Source organism: Anabrus simplex, chromosome 1, assembly GCF_040414725.1.
Source record: "Anabrus simplex isolate iqAnaSimp1 chromosome 1, ASM4041472v1, whole genome shotgun sequence".
Lineage (NCBI taxonomy): Eukaryota > Metazoa > Arthropoda > Insecta > Orthoptera > Tettigoniidae > Anabrus > Anabrus simplex.
In genome coordinates this window covers 794,882,908-794,898,479 of record NC_090265.1, presented here as the reverse complement: position 1 = coordinate 794,898,479, position 15,572 = coordinate 794,882,908, and the positions used below count along the sequence as shown (strand labels likewise).

The 15,572-nt window shown below is 41.0% G+C and overlaps 1 protein-coding gene and 1 non-coding gene across 3 annotated transcripts in view; one reads left to right on the top strand and one right to left on the bottom strand.

Annotated features, from left to right (window-relative positions):
* LOC136857542 (NAD kinase) overlaps positions 1 to 15,572 on the bottom strand; it is a 933,739-nt gene that overhangs the window by 871,125 nt on the left and 47,042 nt on the right. The gene's annotated exons all lie outside the window — the stretch shown is intronic.
* TRNAY-GUA (transfer RNA tyrosine (anticodon GUA)) lies at positions 5,244 to 5,334 on the top strand. Its single transcript is given in 2 exon segments — positions 5,244 to 5,280; positions 5,299 to 5,334. It is a non-coding gene; the product is annotated as a tRNA-Tyr (tRNA).

The following is a 15,572-nucleotide window of genomic DNA, read 5'->3' as shown; positions in this document are numbered from 1 at the left end:
TGGCGTTGAGAGCTGCATCAAACCAGTCTATGGACTGATGACTCAAACACAAAAAACACATTGTCTTCTATTATAATACGATGTGACTTATTGAAGTGTGAATTTATATTTAATTTATGTTAGGTAAGGATAACCTATAGGACTGCACAACGCATTAAACATTAAAATGAGTGTTGTCGCTTCCACCTAAAAAATAAGCGAGTTGGCGGGCCAGAATATTCATGTATAATAGAAAGCTTAATGAACACGCCATTTTTGTTGAGAACTTTGAAGAAAAGAAAAACGTACCTAATTAAAAATGTATTCAAGGAATCGAAAAGAACAGTACGATATTTTCATGACTCGTGGTACATAAATTTGGACTGGTTATGTGGTTGTGCAAAAATGAATAAACTGTACTGTTGGCCATGTATTCTATTTTCCTCAGAAAATAATGCTTGGAATAAAGACGGTGTGGACATTTAGATAGTTTCAGAGTTTTGAAGAGACGCCATGAGGTGTCTCAGACACACATCAACGCTGTTGCCGATATGATTCAGAATAGAGTTCTGTTTGAGTACAGCTTACAGAAAGAAAATTGTCGAGCATAATAAGCTAGCAAAAAATAAGATAGACTATGTATTGTCAGCACTTTAATAGATACTGTGTGTTTCCTTTCAAAGCAAGGATTATCTTCCAGGTGTCATCGAGAAACTGAATAATCCAGTAACAGAGGTAATTACAGGGAGTTACTAGCATTAATAATATTGCTAAGAAAGAATACGTATTTCGGCACCACTTAGAAACATCTACAGTTTCCTCAGGACTTTCATCCGATATACAAAATGATATTATTGAAGCCATAGCTATTTTTATGACCAGCGAAATTAAAGACGAGGTAAAGAAAGCAAACTTTATTTCCGTTATTTTGGATGAAAGTACAGACGTTTCTAACAGAGCACAACTCTCGAATGTATTGAGATATGTTAGTCCCGAAGGCGAAATTCAAGAGAGATTTTTAAGATTCAGTGATGTAAGCGGTGACCGTTCTGCTGTTTCTCTCTCTAAACATCTCTTTGGAGTGTTACAAGAATTTCAGTGCGGTGAAAATTTAGTAGCAGAAACATTTGATGGCGCAGTAGTGATGGCAGGACAGCACAGTTGGTTGCCGAGGTTAGTCAGGGATAAATACGACCAGACTATATTTGTTCACTGCTACGGTCATAGGCTCAACTTAGTATTACAGCAATCTGTTAACCACATCAAGGAATGCAAAGTATTTTTTCAGACCTTGTCCGGGTTAGCAGGTTATTTTCACCATCCCCTAAAAGGGCCGCTGCTCTTAACAAAGTAATACAGAGCGATTACCAACAGTAGCGCCTACCAGATGATATATGCTGATAGGCTCGTTGAAGTGGTGTCCTCTCTCTATACATATGTCCTTGAACTCTTCAGAGAAATGAAAGATAACGCGGACGAATGGGACGGTGGAGCGAGAATTCAAGCTAAGAGTTACTATGTTACCGTGCAAGACTTTGATTTCTATTTCCTATTCCTCAATCTGATGTTCCGTATCAGATCCTTCAGAAGAGAATATGTGATATTGCCTTCTGCTCCAAAGAGATCCAGAAATGTAAAGCGTTTTTGCTGACAACCAGAAATAATTTTGAAACTATGTGGTCAACGTTGCAAGACAATGAAGGGAGGCAAGATTAACATCAAAAGCGCTAGAGAATTGATTTTAAAGGAACTAAGAAAACATCGATTGTACTGTATTTGGAAATAATTGACATCATATGCGTGCAACTATCAGATAGATTTTCTGATATTAACAAGCTGGAGTTCCTTCAGTTAATTGATTTTGACCAGTTTAACAATTTCGCGAAGGAGTTCCCGAACAGTGCCTATCAGTCGTTAGTGAAGACCTATGGACGAAATTTTGACTGCATGAAACTTAAAAGTGGTCTGACATCTACACGAAGCCGGACCTTGTGAAAAATAATGCATATGATATCTACCAATATTTTCACACCAGTGGTCTTAAGAAAGCATATCCAGAAACAACGAAATTGACTGACCTCATTCTCACCATCCCGGCAACTAGCGCTTCCTCTGAAAGAAGCTTCTCGGCCTTAAAAAGGATACATACCTTCCAAAGAAATTTACAAGTTCAAGACAGGCTCTCTGCACTTTCTTTCATTGCGATTGAGTAAGAAATTTCTGAGTGACATAATTTTGAGGCCTAATTTCTACGATGCTGTGATAGATATTTTTGATGCCACAAAATGCCGTCGTATCGAGCTGAAGTACAAATAGGAAATACTGTACTCAGGTAAGCCTTCAGGTACCATTAGACATTAATTTTAAACTTTAGGTTTTCAATATGTCCGCTTCAGTGGTTAGTGTGATTACCTGTCAACCACGCAGGCCCGGGTTCGATTCCCGGCTCTGCCACGAAATTTGAAAAGTGGTACGAGGGTTAGGGAGGTCAACTGAGTAGGGGTGGGTTCGATTCTCACCTCGAAGTGTTTTTCCGTCGTTTCCCCACCTCCTCCAGGCAAATGCTGGGATGGTACCTAACTTAAGGCCACGGCCGCTTCCTTCCCTCTTCCTTGTCTACCTCTCCCAATCTCCCCATCCCCCCACAAGGCCTCTGTTCAGCATAGCAGGTGAGGCCGCCTGGGCGAGGTACTGGTCATCCTCCCCAGTTGTATCCTCCGACCCAGAGTCTGAATGAAGCTCCAGGACACTGCCCTTGAGGCGGTAGAAGTGGGATCCCTCGCTGATTCCGAGAGAAAAACTGACCTTGGAGGGTAAACAGATTACGAACTAACGAACAAAGGAATTTAATAAAAATACAGCCACCATTTACTTTCTCATTTTAGGGGGCGTGATTAGCTCAGTTGGTTAACTGCTGACTTCCCATCGGAAGGCTGAGGTTCGAATCCCAGTTGATCCTGGGTTGGGTTTTTCATATAATAATCACGTGGCATCAGGAAAGGCACCCGGCTTTAAAACCCTGGCCAAAACCAAAACGACCGAGCGAGTGGCTGTGCGGTTTGCGTCACGTAGCTGTGAGCTTGCATTCAGGAGATAGTGGGTTCGAACACCACTGTCGACCCCTGAAGTTGGTTTTCCGTGGCATTTTCACACCAGGCAAATGCAGGGGATGTACCCTAATTAAGTCAACGGTCGCTTCCTTCCCACTCCTAGGCTTTTCCTATCCCATCGTCACTATAAAATGCTTTGTGTGTTTAAAATCTTTTTGCTTCTTTCTTGCGAGAATGGAATTACGACATATACCAAAAACAAGTAGTCCGCCTCCGTGGTGTAGTGGTTAGTGCGATTAGCTGCCCCGGAAGCCCGAGTTCGATTCCCAGCTCTGCGACGAAATTTGAAAAGTGGTACGAGGAATGAAAGTGGGTCCACTCAGCCTCGGGAGATCAACTGAGTACAGGCGGGTTCAAGTCCCATCTTGGCCATCTTCGATTGGTTTTCCGTGGTTTCCCACTCATCCTCCAGGCAAATGCCAGGATGGTACCTACCTAACTTAAGACCACGGCTGCTACTTTACCTCTTCCTTGTCTATTCTTTCCAATCTTCCCATCTCCCCCAAAAGGCCTCTGTTCAGCATAGCAGGTGAGGTCGCCTGGGCGAGATATTGATCCTCCTTCCCAATTGTATTCCCTGACCCAAAATCTCAAAATCTCACACACCAGGACACTGCTCTCTGAGGCGGTATAGGTGGGGGAACCCTCCCCGAGTCCAACGGAAAAACCAACCCTGGAGGGTAAACAGATTAAGAAAGAAAGAAAGAACAAAAAAGTGTGGAATAATAATAATAAAAAAATCTGATTTTCCGATCACATCAGAGAAAGTGGCCCAGTATAGGTACGTCCTCCACAGCGGCAATTTAAAACGAGCAGGCGCAATAAGAGGTACAAAAAAGAATAGTCTCAAATTATAATCCAAAAAAGAATGGCCTCAAATTATAATCCACATCGTACACCGTGTGGTAAAAACCTGATGCCTAGTACCTCAATAAAATTGCTTGGCATTCACATCTGCAGCAATTTAAAATGGAATAAACATGTTGAGGAAATAAGGTGTAAAGCATACAGAGTCCTGGGATTCATCCGCAGATCTCTACTGGGAGCCAGGAAGAAAGCCGTTCAGACAGCCTATCTGTCATTAGTACGGCCAATACTGTTGTACGGGCTTCCTTCCTGGCACCCTACTACAGTGGAGAACATGACGAAACTAGAGAGAGTTCAACGCCGAGCAGAACGACTAATTACTCAACACGGTCATTTAAATACAGCCAGGTCACTGCCCTCCATAACATCCCTCTGTAAACAAATAGATATTACTTTCCTGAGAAAATCCCTCGCAGGTAACATTCATATAAACCCTTTCAACCGCTTACAGCTGAACTATCGTTCCGCTCAAAGAGGTCGAGGTGTGTCCCTTTTCCCTCCATTTGCAAGAACAGCATCATATCAAAGTGGCTTCTTTAGTCGTTCTGCTCGGTTGTGGAATGAACTCCCACCGCAGATAAAAGAACTACCTGCAGAAAATTTCTGTAAAGACGTAAAACGGATGTATACATAACGAAACCCTCTGTACAAAACATAATTTATCTACTGTGAGAATGTTCAGTATGAGTGGGAGGATGGATGAAAGTTATGGGGTCCCGAGTGATTGAGACGGTAAATGTGTATGAGTGAGCCGGCCTAGCTAAAATATATGTGGGGTTTCTAGAGAGAGAGAGAGAGAGACTCTGTGTGTGTGTGTGTGTGTGTGTGTGTGTGTGTGTGTGTGTGTGTGTGTGTGTGTGTGTGTGTGTGTGTGTGTCGTCGTGACTTGAATGTTGAACAGGTCTTGTGAGTATTACTGTATGTAAATATGCCTATGTAAATATTTTAACTGTATATAAGAACATCATGTAGAATGTAATTGTATATTTGTATATTATAATTTTAAGTGGTGATGGAGGCACTTTTGTGTATATGGGGCTATGCCCTTTCTCCATTCACCATCCCTAAATTGTAACTACAATTAGTGGAAAATAAATAATAATAATAATAATAGTACACCCTTACGCCTGACTAACTCAGAGGAAGCAAACAGTGAACATCATAAGACACGGTTTCTCTAACACTAGTGGCTATTATAAAACTAACTATCCATAACTAACACACCACAATTAACCATTATGTATAACGACTTCACGTTACAACGAAAACTCGCCACGCTAGCCGTCTCCTCTGGTAGCTCAGTTGGTAGAGCGGTGGACTGTAGAGGCAACATTGTTCAGATATCCATAGGTCGCTGGTTCAAATCCGGCCCGGAGGAATTTTTTTAATTGTCTAGAAACGTTATCGGAGTGGTGGGCAGCAATGTACATACTAATGCCGAAGGTTTATTTATTTATTTATTTATTTATTTATTTATTTATTTATTTATTTATTTATTTATTTATTTATTTACCTGTAACAATCTTCCAAATGTTCTGTAGATATCCAATTAAATCAAGTTATTAGTTTTTCTACTTATACCAATTTCCTAGTTTTCTTGTCACTTCTCACTCCGATGGTATCCCGTTTGAAACGTCCAGAGTGTCTTCAATCTTCCCAGCCATTCTTGCACACAGGTCGTCCAAGACCTAGAGCAGGCGTGCCGAATATGTCTTCGACATTCACGGCACTAAAATAAATGAAAATCCACAGCCTGTTTCCAGTCATTCCACTGGGTCATGAATGAATGAATGAATGAATGAATGAATGAATGAATGAATGAATGAATGAATGAATGGAATGAAGCCCCAATCTAGCGGCGAGGATAGGGAATGTGCCGGCTGCCGAAGCCTGTCGCACTCCCTTGGGGCAATGATAAATGCCTGACAGATTAAATGAAATGTTAATGGAGAGTGTTTCTGGAATGAGAGATGTGAGGGAAAAACGGAGTACCCGGCGAAAAACCTGCCCCGCCTCCGTTTTGTCCAGCACCCAAATCTCACATGGAGTGACCGGGATTTGAACCACGCTATCCAGCGGTGAGTGGCCGGCGCGCTGCCGCCTGAGCCACGGAGGCTCACTAAAATAAATAAATAAATAAATAAATAAATAAATAAATAAATAAGAGAAACAGCATTATTAACAAAGAAAGCGATGCTGTTCCATTCTGGAAATGCAACTATACGCAGCCTGCTGATCAGTTAAGAATCGAACAATAATATATTTTAAAAAATACCCGTTACTGTTCATAAATAGGGCGATTAGGGTTGACTTTACGTCCCGTATACTGTATATGGTGAATGAATGTATTAAGATGGTTTCAGAGATGCCTATCAATTCTTGTTCATAGAGTTTAAAGTTATAATGAAATTAAAAACAGCACCTGAGGCCGTTCCTCTTGCTCTATTATTATTATTATTATTATTATTATTATTATTATTATTATTATTATTGATAAATTCTCAAATAACTGAAGCTGGCGCCTATGAAGAGGGATGTACTCACTATTACGTGCTTCTTTGTTGGTTTTGAGTATGAAATGCTATGTGTAAATAGAGATGCATTAAGGCGAACACTGACCTCTAGTCCCCGAGTTGAAGGACTTAAACAGGCGCGGTTAAATCTTCAATCCGGCCGGGAATCGAACCAGGGGTCGCTTGGACCGAGGATCACTACGCTGACCCTTCAGCCAAGGATCTGGACATTACTAACGCTACTAACACCCTTAAATAAACAAACATGAGTAAGCTCAATGGCAGTAAAAGGAGGTAGAGGAAAAATCGTTCGATTGCTCGTAGACTAACATTTATTGTACTGTGGGCCTGGAATGAAGATGAACTTAGCACGAAATAAATGTATGCCCAACTCTTGTCTTGTTTCTCTACGGGATCTGGTAGGCTATGCAGTAAGATTAATCTTCGTAGCGTGTTTTTTTTTCTTGCGACCGGATGCCCTTCCTGACGTCAACCTCATCAGAGGAGTTAATGAGATGAAATGAATAACGTGATATGTGTAGTAGGAAAGGAGAGGATGAAACCCGTTGCCGGCACATAGCCTACTCTTGTAGAATAGCACCGAGGGGTCTATTCAAAGCTTATTGCCTCCATCCGACGGACAAATCGAATCACCATCAACAGCACCATTTGAACACCGCGGAGAAGTTTGGAATTTAATACAGGCCTTTGACACGCAATCTAGTGGTTAGAAATATTGTATACCTCTCCTAACCTGCCGGCCAACATTCAGTTACTGAATTTTTTTTTTTTTTCGACTGACGGGACTCGAACCGACTAATTATGGTGTCAAACCAAATAAACTTGATGCCTTAACGATCATGGCCACAAGGCGAGCTTTAGTACAAATTAAATAAACAAACAAACGGATAAATGTATGCACGTATCCAAAAGCTACTACCGTACCGAGGTTCAACAACTAGGGGTGGGTCAATTGGATTATCGTATCCTTCAATGGCACTTCAAGTTCCATTTTTTTCCATAATTAAAGAAAAGCTTTTAATAATCGAGTAAGATAACTAATCAGCAGAAAGACTACTGAAATCAGCAATATTAATAATAATAATAATAATAATAATAATAATGGGCCGATGACCTTCGATGTTAGGCCCCTTAAAACAACAAGCATCAACAAGCATCATCATCATCAATAATAATAATAATAATAATAATAATAATAATAATAATAATAATAATAATAATAATAATAATAATAATAATAATAATAATAATAATAATAATAATAATAAATATTTAGTGCGATTATCTGCCACCCTCGGAGGCCCAGGTACGATTCCTGGCTCTGCCACGAAAGTTGAAAAGTGGTACGAGGGCTGGAACCGGGTCCACTCAGCCTCGGGAGGTCAGCTGAGTAGAGAGGGGTTCGATTTGCTCCTCAGCTATCCTCGAAGTGGTTTTCCGTGGTTTCCCACTTCTCCTCCAGGCAAATGCCGGGATGGTACCTAACTTAAGGCCAGGGCCGCTTCCTTCCCTCTTCCTTGTGTATCCCTTACAATCTCCCCCCCCCCCCCCCACTGCAGAAGGCCCCTGTTTAGCATAGTAGGTCAGGCCGCCTGGGAGAGGTACCAGTCCTCCTTCCCAGTAGTATCTCCCCGACCCAAAGTCTCACGCTCCAGGACACTGCTCTTGAGGCGGTAGAGGTGGGATCTCTCGCTGAGTCCGAGGTCCGAGGGAAAATCAATGCCGGAGGGTAAACAGATGAAGAAAGATTTATTATTATTATTATTATGTCCATTTCGAACTTAGTAGACTTTAAATATACATGGGTATCGTTACAAACTTTGATTATAAACATCAATTTCGTTTGTCGCCATTCAAATTAGTCAACTGTGGACGTTTGTCCGGAGAAGATGCATTGGTTACCGAGATTCAAACCGAGGAAAACGTTCAGAACAGCTCTATTTGAGCCGAATCATAAAAAGAATAACAAAACATAGAATAGGCATGCTGTAGTTTGACAGCGCCCTTCGAACTAGAGCCTGAAAGAAACGAAGATGAAACTCGGATGGCATGGGCCCAATTGGATGTCAAGCGACGACTTTTTAAGTCCCGTTACTGTGATACGGTAGAAGTATTTCAGTGAAGTGCTGTCGAACAGGATGAGAGTGAACAATGAAGGAGCAGGGGGCATTCGAGAAGCAATGCCGTGGGGGCGGTGTGAAGTGCAGATCGTGACCACCGGCTACAACACGTGCAAATACTTATTATAATCTCACCTCAGATCCTCAGGCCATGTCTAAACCTCGCTGTTCCAGAAGTAACTCAGGTTCACAGTAACGAACCATTCACAGTGTCGTTTATTGTCGGGAGGTCAGGAGATAACGTGTTGGTAGGAGTATTCTAACAACTCATTGCTCTCCTAAGAAAGATGTATTAAAGACTCAAAAGTCATTGTAAAATGGATCGATTCTAAGCCACAGCTAATCATGGTGACCTTCATCAACATTATTTCTCTACTTTTATCATCCACTTGTTGCTTTCGATGCGTTATGTGATAAACATAGAGAACCAATTATACTACGGTATGCGGCAAAACAAACGACACTGACATTATTGCTCACCTTGCTGTCCACGTTTCTCCGGCAACGAAGTATTGACATCAATATGTCTTATGGCTGGGAGTCATCTGATAATTTGCGCTACGGAAATTAGCATGAATCTTAGCAGTAAATCGCAAGAAGTAACTCGGTTTAAATATTTTAATTAATACAAAATAACTTTTTAAGAAACTTATTGTTTTACAAATAGATTAACAATTACAAACAAATTATTATAGCAATGTTATATTTGCAAAGTAAGCTGCAGTAGGCCATATTTTTAAAGCACACTAGTAGATATATTATTGTAGTCTATAAACGGTCTTAATAATAGGCAGTATAATAATAATAATAATAATAATAATAATAATAATAATAATAATAATACAGAGCAACGTGTGAAAAGTTATAGTATTCAATCACAACCTCAATTTTTTTTTTTTTTTTGCTAGTTGCTTTACGTCGCACCGACACAGATAGGTCTTATGGCGACGATGGGACAGGAAAAGGGCTAGGAGTGGGAAGGAAGCGGCCGTGGCGTTAATTAAGGTACAGCCCCAGCATTTGCCTGGTGTGAAAATGGGAAACTACGGAAAACCATCTTCGGGGCTGCCGGCAGTGGGGTTTGAACCTACTACCTCCCGAATGCTGGATACTGCCCGCAGTTAAGGGACTGCAGCTATCGAGCTCGGTACATAATTAATTTTAAAATGCAGTATATGGAAATATAATTAAAGAAATAAGCCTACATTACACAGTACCAATATCTCACAGAAATACCATATTTTACAAATGCGTAATCATACCTAAATTCGTGTCCTCGCCCCGAGGTGGCGCAACTCTTCTCAGGCCAGCACAGGTCGAAATGAGCTGCATGTACCGTTTTAACCACATAAAGTCCCCAATGCCAATCTTACAGTTTTTGCAGTATCGGGAATCAAACCCGGAATCCGAGGACGGTGGCTAATAGCGCTATTACACTAAGAACATGCCATATTTTTGTTTAATAGTGTGTATTTTTATTCCTTGTTCAATAGTGTGTTTTTTTACAAGTATGTCGTGATGTAATATTTATGTGTGTTCGACAGACTGAAAAGCCTTTAAGTTACATTTAAACTCAGCCGGCACAGGAAAGCATGGCTTCCTTCTTAACACAACATTAATCACAGGGTTGATTAGTTCTGAATGAACTACATAAATATAGTTAAGCCTACATTTCTATCACAGAGAGCATTAATCGCCACCCTAGCAGCACTTACCGTATTAGAAATAGGTCAAAACTATTTTTTTAAAGACAGCATTGTTGAATGTGTACTTGCACATTAATCTCACTATCACCACTATTACTCGCACACTTTTTAGTGATACATGGACACGCTAGTGCTGAATCGGTCGATCTCGGCAATCTTCGAGATTCGTATTGGCAACCTTTGGAACACAAACTATGAATTGCTTATGCATCGCTGTGCGACATCTGGCGCACACTTTACGTACTAGTACTGTTGTTGTTTACACAGCAAAGCCAAACTATAGAATTCATGCTAGGAATAAGATTCGCATCATGGAATGCTATATAATGTGTGTGTGCCACAGTTGTTGGCGTAAGATAATAAAGGTTCAGAAAATTCATATCGATCGCTTCAAGTCGGATTTCATTTCCATTCAGTTGGCAGTATTGCCGGAACCGGGAGACCTCCCTCCTTACTCCTCAAACCCGTACACAAATCTACCACTAAAAAGTGTGCGAGTAATACGAATACATAAAACACTACGTTGTCTCTACCGTGAAATGGTGAAATGGTAGGGTAGCTCGTGAACCGATGTTTCTCTTATCACGTCAGCAAGTATTACTCTATTGCTATTTCCTGTCAATTGTTTATTTTGTGAATATGACCACTTTCTGCAAGATTGGAACAATTACGCTGATAGCTGTTATATAAAACACTTTGCAGTCCCAGTGTTATTATTTAGTCGGCCATTGTAACACCCGGTGAGACTCACGGTAGCTACCGTGGTGAGACTACAGCAGATTGCACGGCGACGAACGATAACTTACAATGTTCGCCACACGCAGCGCAGCGGTGCATTTCTTCATTTAACGCACGGAGCCTGTAGTCCGACGGAAGCATAACGTAAGCAACGGAGGGAAATGTAACCCTAGCAACCGTACAGGCGGTTATGTTTATTCTTTTTCCTTTAATACTGTTAATGGCGTTCGGCCTGTGAATACCATGCGGCCAGCTTTCACAGAGTGGTCTTCGTGGTTGAAAAAAAGAGTTATAACTTATAAATGAATACTAGAGTCTGATAAACGTTGACAAATTACAGCGCATAATTGCAGATTTAGGCTATGATGTAAGCAAGGGCGCCCATGCCCGGGGGGCAAGCCCCACCCCCTAGCACTCGAGGAAAGGATAAAATGTAACGTAGTCAGGTGTTCTTTCAGGAAAATGATTTTAAAGTCGGTATTACGTAGAAGTGGTAGTATTGCACCCACCAACAGGCAGGGGATACCGTGCGTGTTATTCTACCGTGGAATACAAGTCGCCATTCATTTTCCAAAATATTAAAAATACTACATACCCCAGGTTAACCCCCCCCCCCCCCCCCTCCCTACAAACTGCCATATGGGCGCCTATGGATGTAAGGTATGGAACGATGGCCAGACAATATTATCTAGCAACATGAAGGCGATTTAGAGGTTCGGCCCGACGCAATTGAGTAACAACTTTAGTGGTACTTCCACCGGGGACGAGTTACATTCTATGTTTTCCCTCTAATATGACTCAGTAATATTTATGCCATAAATGTGTGACATTACATTTACATTATACAAAGCCACTAGATACATCAAAATTCCGCTAGCTGCTAAATGCATTTTTTTCGCTGTTAGAAGGATTTAGAATCCGCCAGATGTCGCGGGAAATCCGCTAAGTTGGCAACACTGAACACAGCAGTGCCAGTGTTTCAAACTATGTTTATCTCGGAAAGGGTTTAACTGTGCTGGTACTCTATTCAATGGCAATGAGCATAGGGGGTTAGCACCTAAACAACTAGTGCGCAACTGATAAACAAGGAGGGAGAGAACGTATTCTACGGTGATATTCCCATCGAGCACCTGAATTTATTTTAAGGTTTGTTTTATAAGACACTTGCCACCCGTGGTGAAGGAGTAATGTGTACCTTATGCCTCGAACACCCAGGTTCAATTCCCGGCCAGCTAAAGGATTTTAATCCTGGACTGAGTGTTCACTCAGCCTCGTGAGACACTGACCGATATAAGAGGCAGCGAATACGGTCATGAAAGCTAAGAAATATGCTGAAACTGAGCGAGCTGGACGTGCGGTTAGGGGCACGCAGATATGAGTTTGCATTCGGGAGATAGTGGGTTTGAACCCCAGTGTCGGCAGCCCTGAAGGTGGTTTTCAATTTCAGTGGTTTCCCATTTTCACACTGGTTGTACCTCAATTAAGGCCACGGTCACTTCCAACTCCTAGCACTTTCCTAACCCATCGTCGCCATAATACCTATCTGTGTCAGTACGACGTAAAACCAACTGAAAAGAAAAAAAATTAAGTGCTGAGGATGTGATAGTCCAATTCCTGCAACCGAGTGAGTATACTGCACGTGGTACCGGTTACGTGCCAGGTAGATCTTCTAAGCTTGCATTCGGGCCGTTTCCCTATTTCCAAACCAGGTAAATGCTGGGGCTGTTAATTAAAGGCATGGCCGCTCTTGCCAGTCCTAGCCCTTACCTATCCCATCGTCGCTGAAAACTTGAGATTGTTAATACGACGTTAAACTCCTAGGGGGAGGGTGGGGGGGGGGGGGAATCTGCAGGATATGTCCCCTAGGCAGCATTAATCTTGTCGGCCAAAGCCCTCATTGGGTTGTAGGCCCATGTGCCAACGTATTTAATTTACAAGACATCAGGACAGAAATGTCCGACTCGTTGGCTAAAAGGTCAGCGTACTGGCCTTCGGTTCAGTGGGTCTCGGATTCGATTCCCGGCCGAGTCGAAGATTTTAACCTTAACTGGTTAATTCCAATGACTCGGGGTCTAGGTGTGTGTGGCGTATTCAACATTAGAAATCATCGTAGGTAGGGCCCTCATCTTCACAGACATGCAGGTCACCTAATATGCCGTCTACGAGAAAAAGACCCGCACCAGGCCTCTCCGGAGGCCATACGCCATTACTACTATAGGACAGGAATGAAGTTTTACTTAGGACGTTTTAAAGCAAGTTTTACGTTCTTCCGGCCCGTGAATTAATTACTAGTTCTGAGGAAAACATTTATAAGGCCTGAATAGAGAGTGTGTGTGGAAATACATTTGTTCGAAAGAATGAAAATAGAAAAGTGAAGTGCGATACTTGAAGTAAATGACATACTTCACTGAATTAATATTTACAACAACGTGCAGAGTACTCAGCACTTCTCGTAGAACTAGTTAACATTATGCCATCTGATTGCAGCGGAAACTACCAAGGTCAAATAAGCGCTGAATTTAATAAAATGAAAAGGACTGTTTGTTTCTTTGGTTGAAGGTGATGTCTGATGTTACAGGAGCTATTTACGTGTGAGATTTAACTCTTATTGAGTGAGAAAATATCTATCTTAATAGTGTTTCTTGTTTCACGTCCCTTTAGTAACAGCAGATTTATTTTCTTACGGAAGGATAAGAAATGACACGCAGAAAACCAGAAGCTAGCAAGAAGGTACTAAGAAGTATTGACATGAAATTATTCTACGTAGATCTGCTGGGCATCGTAGCTGATTAACCGCTCGCCTTCTGTGCTCAGTATCGCAGAGTCGAATCCTCGTACTGCTGGTTAAAGGTGCGTCCAAACGTGATCCACACGAAGATGTTTTCCTTAACTTTGTTAATAAACACTGTTACTGAACAATATTCATGAACATTTTTCTACGTTAATAAACGAAATAGCGTGTTCATTAACTTTTCGAGCATGTTGATAAACAACATTTCTTTAACTTATGATGAAACTTTTCATTAACATTTCGTGTTTTTGTTAACATTTCGGTTCGCACATGCACAAGGACGCAATTAGAGCACGCAGATTCGTAACGCGGAATACAATGATTTTTTATTTCTTCTAAAAACTGACTATCAAATCACAAGCGAAAGTTCTAATATACAGTATCTTTCTGTATGATATTCTTTTGGCTGTATTCTAATGTAGTTTCATTTCCAACTTCGCTCCTCGCTGAATAACCTAACCTCCCATAATCGCTTGTATATCATCAAAATAATACTATCCTAACTAGGTAGGTTAAATGAAGATTTTCTTTATTTCGTACATTTACCAATTTCTTGATATTGTTCTATAAAGCTTCAAACATCTGAGACACAATAACTGAAATTGCTTGTTTTGATACTCTGGACAAATAGGCATATAAGTGAAATGTCACCAGTTGCTAAGAAACTTTAAAGTTATAGGCTATTTATAAAAAATAGCCTGTCATTAGTGGAGCCCGCTTTCCGATAATCTGTATCATTACTTGCAATTCCAGGCCCAATTACTGCCAACAAGAGCTGAAGGTTATTTGGGGGCATTCTCAAGAGAACTTTGACAGCTTGTTGCATCATGAATTAAAAGTTTTGACATGTGTTCTTTTCAAATTTAATTCTACTCGCCTTTCCAGTATTTTTATTTGCCACACTTTTTGTCTGTGCTTTTCTCTAATTGAACTCACTAAAATAATGAACGCTGCAGCAGTAAGTATTTTCTCCTTCCTGAGCCTATCAACTGTAACCTCACAGATATTTTGTTGTGGGCACAATGTTGAAGAAGTTTGTTAATAAAAGTTTATTAAGATGTGGAGAAATGTTTTCGTTAACACTGTTTATTAACTTTGGTGTGGACTAACCATAACACTCACGAATCCTAAGTTTGAAAGAACTGCACGAGTAGATTTACTACCACGCTATACTCTACGGCGACTAATGGGGAATATCGAAGCAAAAGGTAAAATAAAATAACATGTAAGAAACGTTAGTGTTTTAGGCGCTTAAATAGTTATTTATCGCAAAATAGGCATTAGCGGTCAAATTAGACACTTGTTTTTTGCTAGTTGCTTTACGTCGCACCGACACAGATAGGTCTTATGGCGACGATGGGAGAGGGGAGGGCTAGGAGTGGGAAGGAAGCGGCCGTGGTCTTAATTAAGGTACAGCCCCAGCATTTGCCTGGTGTGAAAATGGGAAACCACGGAAAACCATCTTCAGGGCTGCCGACAGTGGGGTTCGAACCTACTATCTCCCGAATATTGGATACTGGCCGCACTTAAGCGACTACTTAGACACTTGTAGGCACTAACAAATGCCTTTTATTCGTTATAATTGTACCTAAAATGGATATAGACTGCTTAGACGTAACTACAAAATCACTTTTTTGAGATACAGTTATTTTAATTTTTTTAGCAAAATTAACGCACTATGTCACGTTGTTTAATAGGACTAATTGTTAGAAAACAGAAGCACATTA